The sequence below is a fragment of the Pelodiscus sinensis genome, chromosome 8, assembly GCF_049634645.1.
Source record: "Pelodiscus sinensis isolate JC-2024 chromosome 8, ASM4963464v1, whole genome shotgun sequence".
Lineage (NCBI taxonomy): Eukaryota > Metazoa > Chordata > Testudines > Trionychidae > Pelodiscus > Pelodiscus sinensis.
The window spans coordinates 48,158,037-48,178,394 of NC_134718.1; the positions used below are offsets into that span (position 1 = coordinate 48,158,037).

A 20,358-nucleotide genomic window follows, 5' to 3' on the forward strand; every position below is an offset into this window, starting at 1 on the left:
TTTTCATTCAAAAATTCTTACAATTTAGTTGAAACTAAATGTGAATGGTGAATGTTTGGAAACCACACATTGGGGGCGGGGAAGGGAAGAGGAGCAAGGGGCAAAGGAAAACACAGTGCTTGTCCTCTTTTGTGGGTGAACTTATGTAGGCATTTTTGGTGACTTATTTGCAGTGGTGAATATCTTGATGGATGAAGACAAAGAAAGGTCTAGCAGGCAAATGAATTAGGAAGTGATTCCAAGTTGAGACAGTGTATCCCTCATGGATGAGGCAGGGGGAAAATAAATGTAAGGAAATGGGTGTCTCCATCATGATATCAGTATGCTAAATTCAGCACATGTTATTTATTTGCCTCTAGAGATACCATAAATTATAGCAAGGAGAACTACACGGTAGTACCTGTACTTTATCTGCTCTGTTAGAAAGACAGGTGTTCATTCTCCTGGGTGTCAAAACAGCATTCTTCGAGAAATTGTGATAAGCTTCTGGAGTTTATACAACTCTGGAATTTAATTCATATTTGAGGACTTTAGGGCTCCCAGAATTAGCAATTATTAGCTTTATGTTTATTGGATGAAGATCAAGTAAGCCAAGTGACAAATTATCTTTTTTTAAAATAATCATGGTGTCTATTTTCATGCTTTCTCCTACAGTTTTCTAATCATTCAAGTGGAAAAAAGGTAAAAGATGAGTTGGTAGTTGTGGACTGTTATTGTAAATTAGCAGTGAGTACAAATATTAAAAAGGCACCATCTGCCATATAAACCATTTACCACCTGTTCTCTTGCTTTCAGAATTACTTAATGGTTTAAATTTAATGTTTTAGCCTTCCACAGAACAGCTGGGATGTGACTAAGTATTTTTCCTATCGGTAACTTAACAACCAAGCACATTACATGTTAAAAACACCTCTCAATTCCAGGAGTTTGCTACATGGCCTTTCATGTGTCTATCAGCTTTCCCCATTAGCAAATTTTGCTGAAAGTAACAACAAGTTTTTATCACAACAATTACCCAAATATTTTTGGATGGCATTTTTTAGAAGGGCTGTTTCCTTCTCTGTGATAAACAAAACTGATGGCTAATTCAAAAGTGTCATAATACTTCTTATAGTTTCAGTACCAAAGGAATTACCCCAATGCAATCCTAAAATTCACCTTCCAACACATAGGGCCAGATTGATTCATTCATACTCACTCTGGACCTATCCAATGTGAATAAAGCTGGATTATTTGTATGTGCACCATTACATGTATGAATGTGCACAGCCAATCGAAACAAAAAAACTTATCTGTGGGTGCTCTCCTGATCAGCTGGGTGGCATTTGAATTTCTCTTGAGTGTCTGCACAAGCAAACAGCTTACAGGGAACACCACTTATCATCCTGCGAGTTGCGATTCCATGAGTGCCTCATACATCCTGCAGGAGGCATGTCCCAGTAGGGTCTACAGAGCGGGACTCCTGGTGCTCACTAAAAATAGCATTGTAGACAGTGCTTTGACATTGTGGCTTGGGCTCTGAAGCCTAGAGAGCGGGTTGGGCTTCAACACCACTGCTGTTTTTAGAGTGAAAGTGCAAACCCCACAAACTTGAATCTAACAACCAAGGCTTAGAGGCCAACTTCTACAGGCCAAGTAGATAAAATCCTGTCTTGATTGAGGTTAATGGGAAAACTCTGAGGGCATTTCTACACTCGGGAATAATTTTGAAATAAGTAAAACTGAAACAATAATGCCCAAAATAACAAAATCAAAATAGCACATCCACACTATGAGGGAGCGTTGAAATAGCTCAGAATGATTTTGAAATAGCATGTCCACACCGTTTGGCGCCTGCCTCAGATTTAACAGACCTTGGAAGTACGTTGGGGAGGGCACCAGGAGGACAGACACTTCCTGCGGCTTCTTGGTCAGTCAAGGTGAGACACATGCTTAAAGGGGCTCCTTTCTACAGCCACATTTCACATATTACTCCTACACTGCCTACCCCCTTGTGGGACACCAAATGGACACTGTGTGCTCTGGTTGCCCTTGCAGATGGCACAACACTGACATCATGGAGCCAGAGCTGCTGCAAAGCTGTGCCAAGCTCATGGGCCTCGTGCTGCGCTTAATGGTGCAGTTCATTCAGTCTGCCCACATACTGCTCCAGCCTGAACCAGAGGATACCTTCACCCAGGTCCTGGCACTCCTGCTGCTGCAAAGGCTCCTTTGCCCTCTGGACACCATCAAATGCTGCTTCTAGCAGAGGGAGACCAGTTTGGACTAGTGGGACTGCATCATCCTGCAGCGATAGGATGACCAGAAGTGGCTGCAGAACTTCCGCATGCTGAATGGCTTGCCCCTATCCTCAGGCAACAGGACACCCAACTGCGACCCGCCATCCCCCTGCAGAAGCGCATTGTCATCTCCGTCAGAAACGAGTTTGGCTTGGGGAAATCCACAGTCAGGGCAGTGCTTCTGCAGGTACTCAAGGCTATCGACAATGTGCTACTATGGAATGTCATCACTCTGGGAAACTTCAATACCATCATGGAAAGCTTTGCCATCATGGGTTTTCCAAACTCTGGGGGGAAGGAGGCATAGATGGCACTCGCATCCCCATCCTGGCCCCCGACCACCATGCCTCAGATTATATAAACAGGAAGGGGTACTTCTTGATGGTTCTGCAGGCTCTAGTGGACCACAAGGGCCAGTTCACGGACACCACATTGTGTGGTCGGGGAAGGCACATAATGTTCACATCTTCTGTAACTCCTGCATATTCCAGAAGATGCATGCTGGCACTTTTTTCCCCAACCACAACTTCATGTGCATCCTACCCATCCCATCCCCTGGCTTATGAAGCTGTACATGGACAGCATGGACCCCACCAAGCATAACTTCAATGCCAAGTTCAGCAGGAGCCGTGGGGTCATAGAATGTGCATTCGGCTGCTTTCAGGTGAAGTTCAGGAGTCTCCTCACCTGCCTGACCTTAGTGAGCACAAGATCCCTTTCATGGTAGTGGCATGCTATGTGCTCCACAACCTATGCGAAAGCAAGGGGGAGACTTTCCTGCTAGGGTGGGAGGCAGAGGCTGAATGGATGGCCAGGGCTTATGAGAAGCTGGACAACAGTGCCATGCAGAGAGCGCTTTAGAGGGCAGTGCTCATCTGGGAGGTCTTAATGGAGAGTTTCAGCCAAAGCCAGCTGTGAGAATCTCGCTCATGTCTCTCCACAAGGGACCTCTGCATTCCCCTTATGTGCTTTTCCTCCCACACCCCTCACTTCCCCTGTCCTCCCTTCCCTCCTCTCCCACACAGCAAATAAAAAAGCCTTTTTTGTTTGATAACACAAGTCTGTTTATTAGGAGGATATAAACCAGGGGAAGGGCTGGAGAAAGAACCTGGAATGAGGGAAGGGAGAGGGGGCTCAGGGACAGGGCTGGAAGTGATGCTTGCTTTGGTCAGTTCGTGAGGCTTTGGCTGCCCTTGAGGTCCTACTATCCCATGTTCATGAGCCACCGTGGGATGTCTAGGAAGGGAAACACATAGCCTCAAGCTGGCTCGCCAGCTAGCCCTAGGCAGTCTTCCACTGCTTCTGGTCAGCCTGGCACTCCTCCTGGTCAGTGGCCCACTCCCATGGCTTGTTGTTGAGCCCCCAGATGAGGGACTAGATGCAGGCCATTTGCTCATGCAGCAAGTCTTCCCAGGTGCATTTCTTCTGGCAGATCCCATGAAGTCAGGAGGATGGCATGGGAGGTGGATGCTTGCAGCTGGCCCAGCTGTGAAGAAAAGTGACAAAGGTACTTATCCCAGGAGACACTATTCATGAAGCCTAGCCCTAATCTTTGAGCCAACACTGAAGGTCTTGGTTCAGATGAAAGGAATGTGATGGCAATGTGATTCGAGTGAGGCCATCTCTTGCCTAGACAGCAGGCACTTTCCTGCAGGGGCATGGATGTCCCAGGGGAGCATTGCTACACCCTTGGCCTAGGGAAAAGTAGGCATGGTATGGCTTCGGCTAGGCCAGAAGCCTGCAGACTGGGAGAGGAGGACAGTGTAGTTCAGCCTCCTTTGTGTCCTGCACATGCCAGGTTTGGCACTGATGGCATCCTGCAGAGAGAGAACTTCTACCCCTTCCCACGGGGGTGTGTGTTGGGGGATGTTTGTGTGAGCAGCATACACCTCTTGCCGAAGTGAGTGCTCCCTTTTCTTCCTCTCACCGGCAGGTTCCCATGCAGGAGATCGGTCTCCTCTGCATCACCATGCTTGACCAGGAGCAGATGCTGCCTAAGTGCGGGCCATGTGCACTACTGCTGTGTGATTCTATAACCCCAGCCTCCTAAGTGGTGGCTTGTCATGAGAAGGTGTCTCACCACAGAGTTGGAATAAGGCAGGCCTGTCCAGGAACCTTGTGAAAAGGAGTGAGGGGTTCCTTCGTGAGAGCATCATGGAGTTGAGTGCTCCAGACTGGCACGCCATGTGTACTCACATGTACAGGCTGTTGTGTGACCCCCCCAGGCTGAGTGAGGAGGCAGATGACAGGCTATGATAGGCTGCACGTGTAGATAGGGAAAGTTATAGAACTCACCTGAAGTGCCTTCCCCAGGTTCACCCAATGCCTGGGAGACATCCTGGGAGGGGGGACCAGCTCCAAGATGAGGAGCTGCTCCTGGTTGGCAGGCATGGTCACCTAGCTGGCCTGCTCATCGTCCTTGTCTTCTTCATCCTCCACAACCATGCCCCCATGGTGCTGACAAAGATATGTCCTGGCTAGACTCAAAGACAATGGTGGTAGGAGGAAAGATTACCGGCCAGTCTCCCAGGATGGCATCAAACTAGTGATAATACTGGCATGTGTGCAGCCACCCCAGAGTATCCATTATGCCCCTTGGTCTTATTATAGGCCTGATGAAGCTTCTTTATTTTCCTGGGAACCTGGTCGAGGATCCATGTATGCCCCTTCTCGACCAGGCTGGTGACCATCCGGCAGGAGACATTGGTGTTGCACATTCTGGTATGGACATCCTAGAGGTTGGTATTCTGCAGGAGCAGCACTAGATGAGCTGCCAGCAACTGGTGCCCTAGGCGAAATGTGCAATCGGCACGCAATCGGCGCCCCCACCTCCAAACTCCTCAATGTCCGTTTAATTTGGCGCCCTAGGCAACCTCCTAGCTCATGCATATGGATGGGCCACCACTGGTCTCTTCGCCCTAGACATCAGTGAGGTTTAGGTTCTCTGCACCCATCCAGGACCAAGCTTATTTGCATCCCTGGCCACTTGCAGCTGAGGGTGATGCAGGAGAACTTGTAGCAATGGGGGCTCAAAGGGTGTGCTGGGGTCAGCCATGACTCCTGGGATTTTGCAGTGTGGCACAAGGCTGGCAAGGCTATCCTCATGCCACAAGCCCTTAGCCTGCAGCCTGCTGCTTTAAAAGCTCTGCAGGAGAAGGGGAGCACTGGAGCTGGCAGGTGTGGCCAGAGCATCCACAAGTGCAGCTGTGAGAGGCATCTGGAGGACAATTATTTTGAAACACTAATGCTATTTTGAAATAATTCCTCATGGAAGGCAGGAGTACAGATTTGAAATAAACAGCTCATTATTTCGAAATAATGGGCTTGGCAGTGTGGTTGCTCCACTTGTTGTTTTGAAATAAGGGAATTTATTTAAAAATAACTCCCTTGTGTAGACTAGGGCTAAGAGGCCTAATAAATGTGCTTTGATCACTTCTGTTGTCATTGGCTTGGGTCTATTGGTGCTATTGTACTATTAGAAATTTTGTGTCTCCTATACATAGCTATATCACTAAATAATGCAAGATGCTGTGACACAAAGACATCTTCTTTGAGCCAATGATATGTAGAAATTAGAAATGTTCTAGAGTTTTATATATTTGCTGAAATCAACGAGATTTTCATTTACTTCAATGCATGCATTTTGGATTGGACACCATGTTAAGGGAAAAATAAAGGATTTAGCAAAGAGAATTAAAGTTATAAAACTTTTATTGAAAAAAAATAACAATACCTGTGTATCTTAAAAGTGGTTTGTTTCACAGTCTTCGTATTCCATATAATGTTTCATTGATACTATGGGTTGGACCTCCGTGGCTGGGACCCTTGGGACCTGACCTGGGCCAAACAAGGGAATGTGCTGAACTGGGAGAGGTCCCCTGCCACTGGCTCCCAAGTCTACTGCTGGCTCCACTTCCAGCCCTGGACGATCACCCAGCTACTGACCCTGGCCAGGTTGGCTGCTGCTGAGCACAGCATACTGGGTGACTGGGGCCCTGGTTCTCCTGCCAGTCTGCTGCCAGCCCTACTGGGCTGCCAGCCCAGCAGCACTCCCAGCTGTCAGCCCTTCTGCTGCCTGACTCCCAGGCACTGGGTCTCTCTGGCCTGGGAACATCCGTGGTCTTGCTGAACCAGTAGTCTCTGTTTAGGCAGGTGCAACTTTTAATTCAAAGTATTCAGATTTCCCCTTTATTGCATTTTGCATTCATAGATTTTAGTGAAAAAGGAAATTAGTAGAAATGAAAAACAATCACTATGTTTCCTGGGTCCCACTTTTAGAAATGCTATTTATACACATAATATATACAAATTGGTCTATGCGTGTATTTATTAAAGATGTAAAGTGCTGTAAATGCTGAAAGCCTACATTAGGGAATCTGACCATGTTAGATTGTATCTTTATATTCTGTGGAGCCAGGAGAATACTGAGTTTTATCCCCTCTCCCCATATTATTAAGATGGTTCACTTTGTTGTGAAACTATCTTATCAAATGAGTTTACCGGAAGATGAAATTTAAATTAATATTGACTAATACTTGTGGAAGATCAAATGAGCAATTACAGTAAAACTCCCAATTGTCCAGCACTCCTGATAGTCCAGCATCAAACTGGCAAGCACTCCTAATGGAACCAGGACGGAACCTGGAAATGCTCAGGTCAGCCACTGTCACGTGGGTTACAGCAGAGAGGGGAGGTGTTTGGCTCTGGGGAAGGGGAGGGAAGAGAAGGGGAGGGAGATTGGGTTATGCACTGCGTCCCAGCCAGCCCATTGAAAAGCCGGCCGCTCAGCGCATGTGCCCCAGCTCCTGGAGGGAGATGCACGGCTGTACCGGCAGCTCCAGGACCCAAGCATAAGGTTGGAGGGGCAGAGGGATTGGGTTGGGAGTATGCAGTACCTCTTGATACTCCGGCATATCCGATAATCCGGCACCATCTAGGTCCCAAAGGTGCCGGATTATCGGAAGTCTACTGTATTCACAATAGAAACATAATTCGATGACAGTCCTTTCAGGAAGCAGAAATTGTGGGAACCCCAATTTGTTGATGGCAACCTGCAAGGAGATGAACAGGAGATAATCGGCAGTTACTCACTAAAAATTACTTGCCCAGCTTTAATGCTGTATATTGGAGCAAACAAATGAATGTCCATAGTTATTAAAGTGATTTTTTTCCTCAGACTAATCTTGGGCATACAATTACTTTTCAGATGCATGTCTGTCTTTGGATGGCTTTCCTAGCTACGATAACACTACTGTCAAAAATGTTAGTTTTCTCCTATAGTTGGAGAGCAAACACCCACAGTGATCTGTGAATGTTCAGCTTCTCCAAATAAATTTCTGGAAATGGGATGATCCTTCTTAAGGTGATTTTTACTCATAAAAAGAAAAATAACCATCTATTGCCTTCATTATTAAGTTTTAATTATTTTACCTGCAGATTTTCTGAAATTATTTATAACAAGTCTATAATAATTAAGGATGATTGCAAGGGTAAATATACCCTACAAAGAGAGATGTGGAATTTTTTCATCTCCCAGACTTAAGTAAGGCAAAAGATTTTCATGACATCATTCTTCCCCAGGAGTTGTTAGAGCATGCATTGATCTGACACTGCTTTAAGAATGGCCATATCCCAGGTGGCTTTATGTGTGGTAATTGAACTAGTTTATGTATAGAGCTTGGATTTTTATGTCCAATGGAATGGATCTAGGAAATTATATCTTGCTGATGCAGTTTTTGTCATTGCTATGAGGAATGCCTCAATAATAAGAAAACCCCAAATCTGTTGCCTTTCTAATTCTTTTAAGCAAGGTCAGAACTTGGTGAAAATTCAACTGTTAATTGCAGAATATTTATAAATCTGAAATATATTTGGTCTCTGAAAATCTAGTTACCAGGCTGACTTTCTACACTACAAATTCCTTCCTTCCTTCCTTCCTTCCTTCCTTCCTTCCTTCCTTCCTTCCTTCCTTCCTTCCTTCCTTCCTTCCTTCCTTCCTTCCTTCCTTCCTTCACTTCTGCCATCCTCTTAGCTTATCAACTCTGCTTCATCAACATTATTGAATATGATGTCCTCAGTCTCTGCTGTCTTTTTGATTCACTTCTGAAACTCTTCTCTTTCTGCTTCCTGCTTTATTGGAAGAGAATTATCAAAATACAATATGACCTTATCCCTCTGCTCAGTTTGTTTCCTCTTCCCCCTTCTGCAACACTCTGGTCCACTTGCCTTCCTGCTCCATCCTATTTCATGTCTTAATCTCTCTTGTGTCTACTCTCAACTCCTCACTGCACTTATTCTTCTCCTTAATCTCTCACTCTCCTCTAGTTCCATCACTTCACAACAAAAACTCACTTTAATCTCTCCCATCTTAACAAGCACACGCACATACGCGCGTGCACACACACACACACACACACATGAAGAGAACACTACTCTTGACTCCATCTGCATCTTCAACTATTCTTTCCTTTCTCCTGTCACTTTTCTATCTTTCATATAAGCTCCTTGAATGCACTGTATGCAATAGCTGCCTGGCACACCTCTCTTCCAGTTCTATCCTAGACTTTCTCCAAGCCAGTTTCTTTAGCCAAAGATCTGAACCAGTTCGTCACACCACCGACTTCTGGAGGAAACTACAAAACATCAGTAATCTTCCTGAAAACATCATCCCTGACTACCATGGACCATAGAAGCTCTTTATACCAACATTCTACATGAAGACAGATTATAGGCTATCAGGAACACCATCCCCAATAACAGCACTGCACACCTGGTTACAGAGATCTGTGACTTTGTTCTCACCCACAACTACTTCTGATTTGGAGACAACTTGTATCTTCAAGTTAACAGCATAACCATGGGCACCTGCATGGCATTACAATATGCCAGCATCTTTATGGCTGACCTTGAACAAAATTTCCTCAGCTCTCACCCCCTCGGACTCTTACTCTGCTTATGCTACATCGATGACACAGGAAAGTGACCCTTGAAGAATTTCACAGGGATTTCAACAACTTCCACCCCACCATCAACCTTAGCCTGGATCAGTCCACACGAGAGAACCACTTCTTTGACACTACAGTAAAATAAATAATGGACAAATTTGCACCAGCCTATACCAGAAACGTACTGGCCGTTCCAATTACCTTCATGCTTCTAGCTTCCATCCCAGACACATTTCTCAATCTATTGTATACAGCCTAGCCCTAAGATACAACCAGATTTGTTTCAATCCCACAGACAGAGACAAACAGGATCTACATAGAACATTCATAAAACTGAAATATCCACCCAGAGAAGTGAAAAAACAGATCAATAGAGCCAAAAAAGTACCCAGACATGAACTACTTCAAGACAGGCCAAAAAGAGATAACAGAATTCAACTTGTCATCATCTACAGTCCACAACTTAAATCCCTCCAATGCATTATCAACAATCTACAACCTATCCTGAAAAATGATCCCTAACTCTCAGAGGCTTTGGGGGAAAGGCCAATCCTTGCTTACAGACAGCCCTCTAACCTCAAACAAATTATTTCCAATAGCCTTGCAACACACCTCCATCATAATCATCCAGGAAACCCACCCCTGCAATCAGCCCCAGTGCCAACTCTGCCCACACATGTACACCAGCGATATCATCACTGGACCTAACCATATCAGCCACCAAATCAGAGGCTCATTTAACTGCACATCCACTAATGTGATGTATTCCATCAAATCCCAACAATGCCCCACTGCCATGTATATTGGCCAAATTGGACAGTCTCTATGGGAAAGAATTAATGGGCACAAATCAGATATCCAAAAAGACAATATAAAAAAACCTGTTGGAAAACACTTTAATGTACCTGGACACCCATTAATGGATCTCCAAGTCACCGTTTTGTTTCAGGCAAATTCCACAAGCCAAATACATGGAGAAGGACTGGAACTTAACTTAATTTACAAGTTTAATTCTTAGTCACATGGTATGAACAAGAGCAGCAGTTGGCTTGCACACTACCTTCCACATCCTATGACTTAATTTACCAACCAAACAATGGAGGTGCTAATGCTTCTTATCTGTCTCTTGTAACTATTTAGTCTTTAAGATGCTGCTAAACTTTTTGTTGTTTTTTAAGATTTTCCTGTTACAGACTAACTTGGCTATCCTTCTGTAGCTTATCTACTCACTGTCTCTTTCTTCTTCCTCCCCTCCTTTTTTCCCCTCCTTCTTTCCCTCCCCTCCCCTTCCTTTCCTTATTTATTCTTGGATTTGGACTTCTAACACTCCTGTCATCTGAAGAAGTGGGTTGTGCCCATGAAAGCTCATGATACCGTCTATATGTTTTGTTAATCTTTAAGGTGCTACTAGTCTATTTGTTGTTTTTAAAGTTTTTCCTGATTCTTTTAGATTGTCAGCCAACTTTGACAACATCGACCAGGCTCTTCATCTTGAAATCTTGTCCTTCCTATGCTGCCATGGTTGATTCTTTCTTCTCCTGTTCCTCTTCCTCTTTCTGTAGCTGCTCATTTGGCTTGTTCTTCAGAGTATCATACTCTTTCTCACTCCAACATTTTGTGATGAAGACTGTGTCCTGGTCCCCTTCATTTCTCCTTCTGTACTTCCTCCAAGTAATCTGATCCACAGGCATGAATTCAACTATCATTTCCATGTTGATGACTCAAAGATCTGTCTTTGATTCCAAACCTGTCATCTTCTGTTCAAAATAAAATCTGCATGTCTCTCTGATATATGCTCAAGGTCAAAGTGGCTAAATAAAAGCTCCTAATACTCTCCCCCTGTCACTCAAGCCTGTTAACTTAGTCTCTGAAGACTCTGTAGGTCCTCACATCTAGACTATAATCTAAAATTTGCTGATTCTTCCTGCATAATCTCTCTAAGATACAACCTATGCTCACTGCTAAAACTCTCAATTGAACTCACATCGTCTTATATCCTGATTCCTACATGGTTTTTTTCTTGCATTGGCAAATGCAGTTTTGCCTAATATCCATTCAGAAATCTGCTGCAGAGATATAATTTTTCATAGTAATTTTCCTTGTCACTCATTTCTCTTCATCACTCACTGTCTCCTTCTCTTTCACATTAAATATAAGCTACTTGTTTTCACTATCTAGGCCCTCCTCCCATGCTGTTTTTCATACTTGGGAGAATCTCTCCCAAAATATCTTTAAAACCACTTTTTTCTCCTCCTCCAAATTCCTCCTTTTAAACTCTCCTTTTCTAGAAAGCCTAAAGAAAACTTGGCAATGGTTAAAATGCTAAAGCATTGAAACAACTGCCTATCCTGCTGACCAATAGTGTCTCATTTTATTTTGTTCTCCTCTGTCTGTCTGTGTCCATCTGTTATTCCTTATCTCATATATAGATTACAAGTTTTTGGGGGGCAAGAACTGTCTTTTTGGTGCTTGTATGGCACCTAATACACGATGGTCCTAATCTGTGATTAGAGTGCCTAAGGGTGGTGAATACAAGCAAAAATAACCATATTTAATGAAACTTTAATGAAATTTTTGGTTTCAGTTCTCATATTTATCTTGGAGGGAGCCATTCCCTTATGTAGGTAATGTCTATGCAGAGACCTATCACAAGATCATGCAGAAAATGACTCAAAGTAAGGTGCATCAATGCCATTTCAATTTCATGATATAAATGGCAGAAATATACCCCTAGTCACAATAAATCTGAAAATAGAAAATGGTCATGTGCAAGAAGGAAGAAGAAAAGATAATTACAACATAGAATATCCTTTAAAAACTTGAAGTGAAGGCTGCCCCTAGCAGCGTAAACCCTTGAAATGAAGCCTAACAGAAATGGCAGATGAACCAGGTCATGACAAATAATCAGTGACAGTTCCATCACAGAAAGGAAGTTATGTAGCACCATAGGTCTTTTCCCCCTCAGTTTAAGTAAGAAGAATGATGCTGTGGCCAGAAGGCAGTGGTATGGATTTTCTAGTTCATTAATGCAGTCTATAAGCAGAGATTACCACTTTTTGTCCATTCTCACTGGATGGTATTGCAACAGGTCTTTGCAAACCGTTTTGATAGCCTGTTAGAGTACAAAGTATTTTGGGGTTTGGAGCTGTATTAATTTGAGGGGTTTTTTTTACTTGCATTGTTTTTCATTATGTATGGACATCTTATAGCTCAGGAATCATAAAATAAAGTAGTGTTTATTTATGAACATTAGGGCTATTTGTTCTTTCTTGCCAGATTAAGCTCCTGTTCTCAATGAAGTCAATAGCAAAAGTCATTAGTTTCAGTGGTTACAGATTAAGCTATAATAAGCTAATAAGAGGAGAAATGCTAGTGGCCCGCTGCCCTTTCTGTAGGGTTCTCAGTTAATCAAAATGTTGAACTCTAAACATGAAACACTTTGACCAGCACTGGAATCCTTGTATCAGCAAGCAGTAAATATTCCCTGAGGGTAAAGTATTCCAATGAACTGTGAAATAGCTGAATATCCATATATTATGATAGTTATAAATTATGGGATTTTTGGAAGTAGGATTTTCAAATGCCAAAGGAGACTAAACACCAAAAATAGAACAATATATAATAATAACATACTATTAAAGATGCACTGTGTAGTAGATGCTGTGGAGGCTGGCCAGAAAGGCATATCACTCCAGCTGGGGATTTATATATTTAACTTGAGACATGCCATCTGAACATAAACTAGATACCATGAATAAGTCAGTAAAATGTTGAAGAGTAAGGGTAGAAATCCCCCTGAGCCACCCTTTGCTCTGCCCAGCAAACCTCATTGTCTGGGGGTAACCAGAAGGGAAATCTGTGTTTTGCAATAGTACAAAAAATTAGCATGAGCTTGCCTCTCATTTTTAAAATTATTATTTTAAATATTTACAGTATTTTCTCTTTGCAATTTGATCTTATTTATGACACTGTATCTGACACATTTTCTAGGTAAACTCCTTAATAGTTTTGTGAAACATCGTGTTTAGGTATAAAATGGAGTATTATTATTCAGCATTTCTTAAATATTTTAATGTGTTTGTAAAGCTTGGTCTCTTGATAAATACAGAGCATTGTTAAAATAGTACTGTGTTTTACATAAACACCATGACTAAATTGTTTTGATTAGTAAGTCAATTTTTCTTCTTGTAAGTTATGTTGAGGTAATTTGGAAAGTGTCCAGAGTATTATTGACAGTCAAGTTACACCATCCATTTTATATATAGAACAAGAGGTGTGAGGGAGAGGGAGGAAGAGCTGTGTGTGGAGGAGAGACAAAGACAAAAAGGAAGGTTTTAGAAATATAATAAGTACCATACTGGCCCAGATCTAAAATTTATCTAAAATGTATTTATTTATCTGGCCAAGTACCAGATGCTTCAAAGGTGTCAGAGCCCTGCAATAGGCAGTTGTGGGATAATCTGGCTCCTGACATTAGGTTCTTGCTGACTTTTGTTAGTTAGAGATTGGTGTAAATAATGAAGTTTGATATCCCTTACACATTTCTTCTTATAATTCATTATGATAACACTGGATATTCTTATCTTATGTTAGTAATTGTCCAATCCCCCTCTTGCATTTTGCTAAATTTTTATAACAATTATTTCCCACGGCCATGAGTTCCACAATCTAATTCTGCATTGCATTAAAAAGTATTTCTCTTTATCAGTTTTGAATCTGACACCTTTTAATTCATTGAATTTTCCCTTGAACTTGTTTTATGAAATCAGAACAGAAGCTCCTGACATGCTCTCTCTATTCCATTCACTTTATATCTACATTTAAATCTACATTCCTTCTTATTATTCTCCTTTCTAAGACACAACATCATATGAGTCTTTCAATGTCTTCAATCATTTTTGTACCATGCTGTGAACCTTCTCTAATTCTAATTCTCTAACACTATAATATCCAGTGTATGTATGCCCCCTTTTTCAGGTATATCTGTGAAAGAGAGGGTAACTCTTTTTCATTTAGAAGTAGAGTATAAAGAAAATATGCAATAGCAAATATAAGATACTACTAAGCTGGGGTTTATGAAACCTATGGGGATGGGGAAATTGCTCCCAGTGTACTGCTCCAAATTCAATACAGTAGTGTGTGTGCATGTAGTAGTAGTAATCACAGCTTTTTTGTTCTGGATACTACAGAATAGAAGACAAGACACAATGCAAAAAAAGTCTAGCTCCTATTGATATCAGTGCCCAAACTCTTAAACCTTAACCTATTTCAGCGATGATCCTACTAGCCTCTCCAATATGAAGCTTAAGGATATGGAGCAAAGTAGAGTATGACCTCACTGTACCAGACATTAAAAGCTTCAGGCTCCTTTTTCAGAGATCCCCCACCTTTATCCTTACTCCAATACCAATTTATTAGGGAAACAGACTTCATATTGAAGGATTGCCTGCACTCAATTCCAATTAAGTTGCAATAATGTGAACACATTATGACCAAAGCTACTCACTGAATTTCTGAAAGGAATGTAGTGGTGGGGAAACCCCATCTCACCCAGGCTAATTTGGCCATGAGGGGAAACATTTCTCACTGTCCCCCAAAATGCTATCATCATTTCCTCAGCAAGGCTTCAAACCTCAGTCCTATTCTAATCTTAAATTGGGGGGAGAGAACTGTTGTTTGCAGGTGTAGAATTGAACTTTGGGAAGGGAAAAGAGTTTGTACTCCCTCCTCTCAATAAAAAACTACAGGTTGGACCTCCCTGGTCTGGCACCATCGGGACCTGACTGGTCCCAAACAAGAGAATTTGCCGGACCAGGGGAGGTCCCCTGCCAGCAGCCCCCAGACCATTGCCAGCAAGTGCACCTTGCCTCTTCTTACCCCCAATCCGGCTGCGCTTCTTGCCTAGCTGCTACCATCTCCCTGGGTGACCCAGGCTTCGGCTCCTGCAGTGAGGTCCCAGTCCCGCGCTTTTTTTTTTTATGGGTGGGGAATGGGGAATCTTAAAAGGTCCCTAGAGTTTTACTTTTACTGCTGGCCCAAATGAACACTCCTCCCCACTCCCATCTCTCTCTTTCTCATATACACACACACTTGTGAGGCTGCAAGTAAGAGGGTTTTTTTTTCTTTTTATATTTTTCTTTCTACTTTGAATTCTGCAGCAAGGGTCTGTGCTCAATGTCACTTCTCTTGTTTTTGGTTTACAAGAAAAATAAAATAGTCCTGAGTATGTATTCACTAGATCTTAGAAGAAGAGCAGATGCTTTTAATAGCACATTAGTGAAAACACAGCAGCAATAGGGTTTGAGCCTGCACCCTTCTATGCTAAAGTTAACTACTTAATCTACAAGGATAAATACACTTTTTCCCAGTCAGAGTAGAAGGGAAGAACAATACATTCCATTTTTCAATTGACTAGTGGAAGGAGCCTAGCAATGACTTGACTAAAATAAAAACATATTGACAATGGCAAAAAGTTAATTAAATATTGTATATAGTATTTAAAGAATGCAAATATTGTATATAGTACTTACAGACAAACTGAATTTCTTTATGCATACAAAAATCTGTTCATATTAAATGTCATGAAAGTTAGATTTTATTTACTACAAGTTTTGGGTTCTTTAGATAAAAGGCAGGGTTTTTTTTGTTTGTTTGTTTTCCTAAATGTCACTCGGCTGATAGAATACCTTGAATTGAATTTTGGATGTAATATGAATCTTTGGATGTAAGATTTGACACAACCTAATCTGGTCTCTTCCAGATGAGGAATAAGAGAGGTAAAAACCTCAGCAGCTTTTGGGTGTTTTGAGAGGCTTTCCAGGGGAGAGAAAAAAAAAAGAGGCGGCTCAGAATTTTTGTAAGGTCTCTCTGTAATTTCTTCCTTAACCACTAGAGGCTGCTCTTCCACTTGTGCAAGAGGTAAAGGTAACAGCTGTCTGCAGCACTTGTGCTTCCCTGTGTGCTCTGTGTGGTCAGAGACCCAGATCTGGCAGAGTACAGCAGAATGATCCACCATCTAAAACAGCAGCAGCAGTAGCCTCATCCCTTTCCTATTGTGATATGCCAACACAGTGCAGGTGATAGTGAGTCTCCTAGCCTATGTAGACAAACTTGTGCCACCCAGGCCCCAGATGGCTAGGCTGAGTGTCAGACTTGAACTGACTCCCTGCTATTATTAGCACACTAGCTATGCTCGCTCATTCCAGCAGTGTAGACAAAGAATCAGAACCTAGGAAAAGATCCCCCACCTGAAGACTGGAAACAGAGAACAGCTGCTGGAGAGGAATGGGGGACTGCCAGTGTAGATTCTGAGCAGTATGATCAAGAATTGTGTAGCAGGCATACAGGGCAGCTTGGCTCTACATTTGTGTAAGCATGTGATGAAGACTGAATTTTGAATTGTGTTTGATACACCACACTGTTTACAGGATGGGATAGGGGAGAGGGAGAGAGATGGCTGGGGCAGTTCAAAAGCTAAAAGAGAGAGGCACAAAACTGACTTCTGAGTGTTATTTTTTGTTTTAACTATGATTATTAGAGCCAATCTAATGGTGTTCTGATATCTGACCATGACTTTTAACTCTTGGGTGAGCAGTATACAGTTATTGCCTTCCCACCAAAGCTTATCTTGAGCCTTGTCTCCAACTAGGGATTGTACAGTGAGATAGCTATCTCCTTGGGAGACACCATTCTCTTTCCCCCTCCCCTCCGGGTCAACACTTAACCCATTGCAAATCTTTGAAGTAGCACAGCTGACACACCAGGTAGAAAGATTTTATGCTACCCCTTAGTATCAGATCCATTAATCTGCCTGTTCACTTACTGACAATTACACAATCAATGTTTGTCTTTAGGCTGGAATTGTTTTTGTGTGTGTGAATATGTGGTTCAGTACTATCACTTTATATAGTGACTACTTCATTATCTTGCATATATAAATCAGAAATGATGTGGTTTGATTCTTTTTTTCATAGGTGGCACCAAAAATTTTATATGAGAAGGAACTTCAGATGTCATAAAAATATTATATTTAGAGACACTTCACTAAAGGAACCATACATGTCCTACACTTAAATGCTGTCAGTAAGAATTGTTCAAGTTCACATTTCTGTCACTTATTGTGCAATCTTATGCATGTTTTACATTCTGTTAGAGTATTGGAAGTCATAAGAGACCAAGTGTATCCAAAACTAGGAAAGAGAAGTGGTGAAGGGAAAAGAGACGACTTGTAGACTGGAAAATAATAGCAGTAAACCCCTATAGGGAAAGGTAGAACTGAAGACAAGATGTATTATGTGTGTTCATGAATGAGTCTTTACTTTGGCGCTAAAGTGTACTAATTCAGTTTATTGTGCTGGTATACTATTATGAATTGTATACATATCTCCTTTTACCATATACTTACATTATGAGGTTACTTTGCTATAGCACAAAATGACACAAGCTCCAATGACACAAATCCATCTTCTCTGATACAGTGATATGCAAAAGTGAGAAATATTGTAGAGCTTCCTTAGTAGACTGCAAGAGCAAAAGTGTGTCCTTGGTCAGTACAAGCACATAGAAATGGTACATCAGTGCTAAGTATTTTGCATTAAGTATGCATCAGTCAAGAGAAGCTCAGATTTTCATTCTTAGATATTTGCTGCATTGAAATCTTCAAATTTTCTAGTATTTTGTGTCTTGTTCTGTATTTCAACTTGTACTTTTTATTTGTTTTTAATGTTATAAACTAGAGATGTGACATAGCAATGAAGCTGAGATTTATATATGAATCCAGACTTCCTCAAATTTTGATTCTGATGTATAATTTTGAAATATAAACCAATAATGAAGACCTACTGCAGAAAAACTTAGCTTCTAGAAAAATATTCCTTGGTCTCTGTCAAGTTATAAATTGTGACAGAAAATATGGTTTGTGATGATATATTATGAAATGATATTGAGTATTCAATAAAGTAGAGACTGTAGTGCATACTCAAAAGGTTAAGATTTTAATCTTCATCTTAACAGTTTGCATAATGTAATTATGAACCTAACAGATATCAAGCAAATTCCATGCTCCAAAAGAATGCTTCAGATAATTTAACAACATTACATTTAATCTTTGAAGTTAAAAGTAATGTAGACCTACCTGGTACTATTTCTTTGGAAGTTTATTCTAAAGGAGATTGGATTTGGATGTTCATTTCAGTAAACCATAGCAATTATCTGCACTTGTCCATTAGCAATTAAGATTGGACACTTAAGATCTGTTTCATTTATCTCACAAACAGTACCATAGAAAGGTGCCTTCTCTTCCATCTACTAATTGCTTTAATTTCTGCAGCTTTTAACTGTTACCACCTGGGACATCAAAGATAACTGAAATGTGCTATAAAATAGATGATTTGTTTTTGCCAGTGAGAAAAACATGTTTATTTAGTCACCTGCACAGTGGAAAACAAACCTATCAGAATCCTATGATAATTAATAAACTATGGGAAGTTAGACGTCAATGGAAGTCAATGGAAGTCTTCTAGTTTACTTCATGAAGGACTGGATCAGGTTCTTATTGCCTAAGAGAACAAGAGTTTAAGAAGTGGAGTAAAATGAAGTTCAGTATATGGAACAGAATATTTTCACCCGAAATTACTTAAACTCTACAATTTGTTCATGGTATTGATGCTGTCCTTGGATATTTTGATATTTCTAGGTATTAGTTAACTAGAATGAACAAAGTTATTTTTCAATTTATATGGGTTGGTTGAAAATCTGGATATATATAGTCCACACTCTTCTAGCGGGACAAAGAACTATATTTCTCTTGCTAAGCAAGAAAAAGAGCTAGATTGATTCATGGAGGTTAGGTCCATCAATGGCTATTAGCCAGGATGGGTAGGAATGGTATCCCTAGCATAGGTATCTGTTTCTCTGGAGGTGGATGACAGGGGAGGGATCACATGAGGATTACCTGTTGTGATCCCTCGCTCTAGGGCATCTGGTGTTGGCCATTCTCGGCAGACAGGATACTGGGCTAGCTGGATCTTTGATCTGACCCAGTATGGCCTTTCTTATGTAAAAATCAAATCCTATTTCCTCTCTGGGGGGACTGCATGTTGATCTGATGCTGATTCCTAATGGTTCTTCCTCAAAACGGTAAATGCCGAAAAGGGGAAAAAACTCTCTTTGAATTGAAAAAACATTAGGCTGTATGAAAATCAGAACCTGATCAGCAGAAACCTGCATCCAAGAGGGACTCCAGTTGAAGAAAAGAAACAGTATGGCATTGTGTATGCAAATGACTCTTTGCTCCAGAATGGTTAATAGATTTTATCTTGCTCTGAAAAGCTATTATGTTGTCTTGTAGGGAGAAACTAGACTGTATACCGAAGTGTGTAAATTTTGCTTGGGGGGGGGGGGGTGAGTGGTTTTGAACTCCCCAAATTGTGTTGATACATAATGGCCTTTAGTCTTTCCTAAACCAATACATTACCTTCAAGGTGTTGATTACCCGGGCATCCAGAGCCCTAAACAATTTATAAAGAAGTAAGAAAAATCATGAATTCTAACTAAATGCCTTGGTTGTGCATGTGTAATGCTGATAGGCAGAACTTAACCTGGGACCTCTGGAGCTTAGTGTAAGAGCCTAAAGGCTACCTGGCTCTCAGCTAAGGCTGTAGAGCACATTCATTCTTTTTCTCTGCAAGTGGTATAAGTGCTACTGCTTGGGACAGTAAGTATGGATTACACACGAACAGGCATCTAATTCATGCATATGATCTGGAGGCATATTTACTGAGAGTGTAAAGGGACACATTGTAATCCATAACAGGATATGGAACAATGTAGAAATGAAATCTATACAGTTGAATGTATAACATGGGAACAATTCCTTAAATATAATGAATAAATCACTGTTAAATTAGCAGTGGACTGAAAAAGAAATGAAAAATAAATGCACTGAGAAAAGTGGAAAGAGCCCCTCCAGTATGTGATACCAAATTTGCAAAATCCTTTACATTTCTGTAAAACTACAAAAAAAAAAAAAAAACCACAAAAAGGGATTCTGTAAAACTGTTTCATCTTGTATTGTATCAACCTCCAGATGAAAATTTAGGAACTAAATATTCAAATATAATCTCATAAACTACAGC

General features: G+C 41.3%; 1 protein-coding gene across 1 annotated transcript in view; it reads left to right on the forward strand.

Annotated features, from left to right (window-relative positions):
• The window catches only part of TCERG1L (transcription elongation regulator 1 like), a 247,187-nt gene that overhangs the window by 39,747 nt on the left and 187,082 nt on the right, over positions 1 to 20,358 (forward strand). The gene's annotated exons all lie outside the window — the stretch shown is intronic.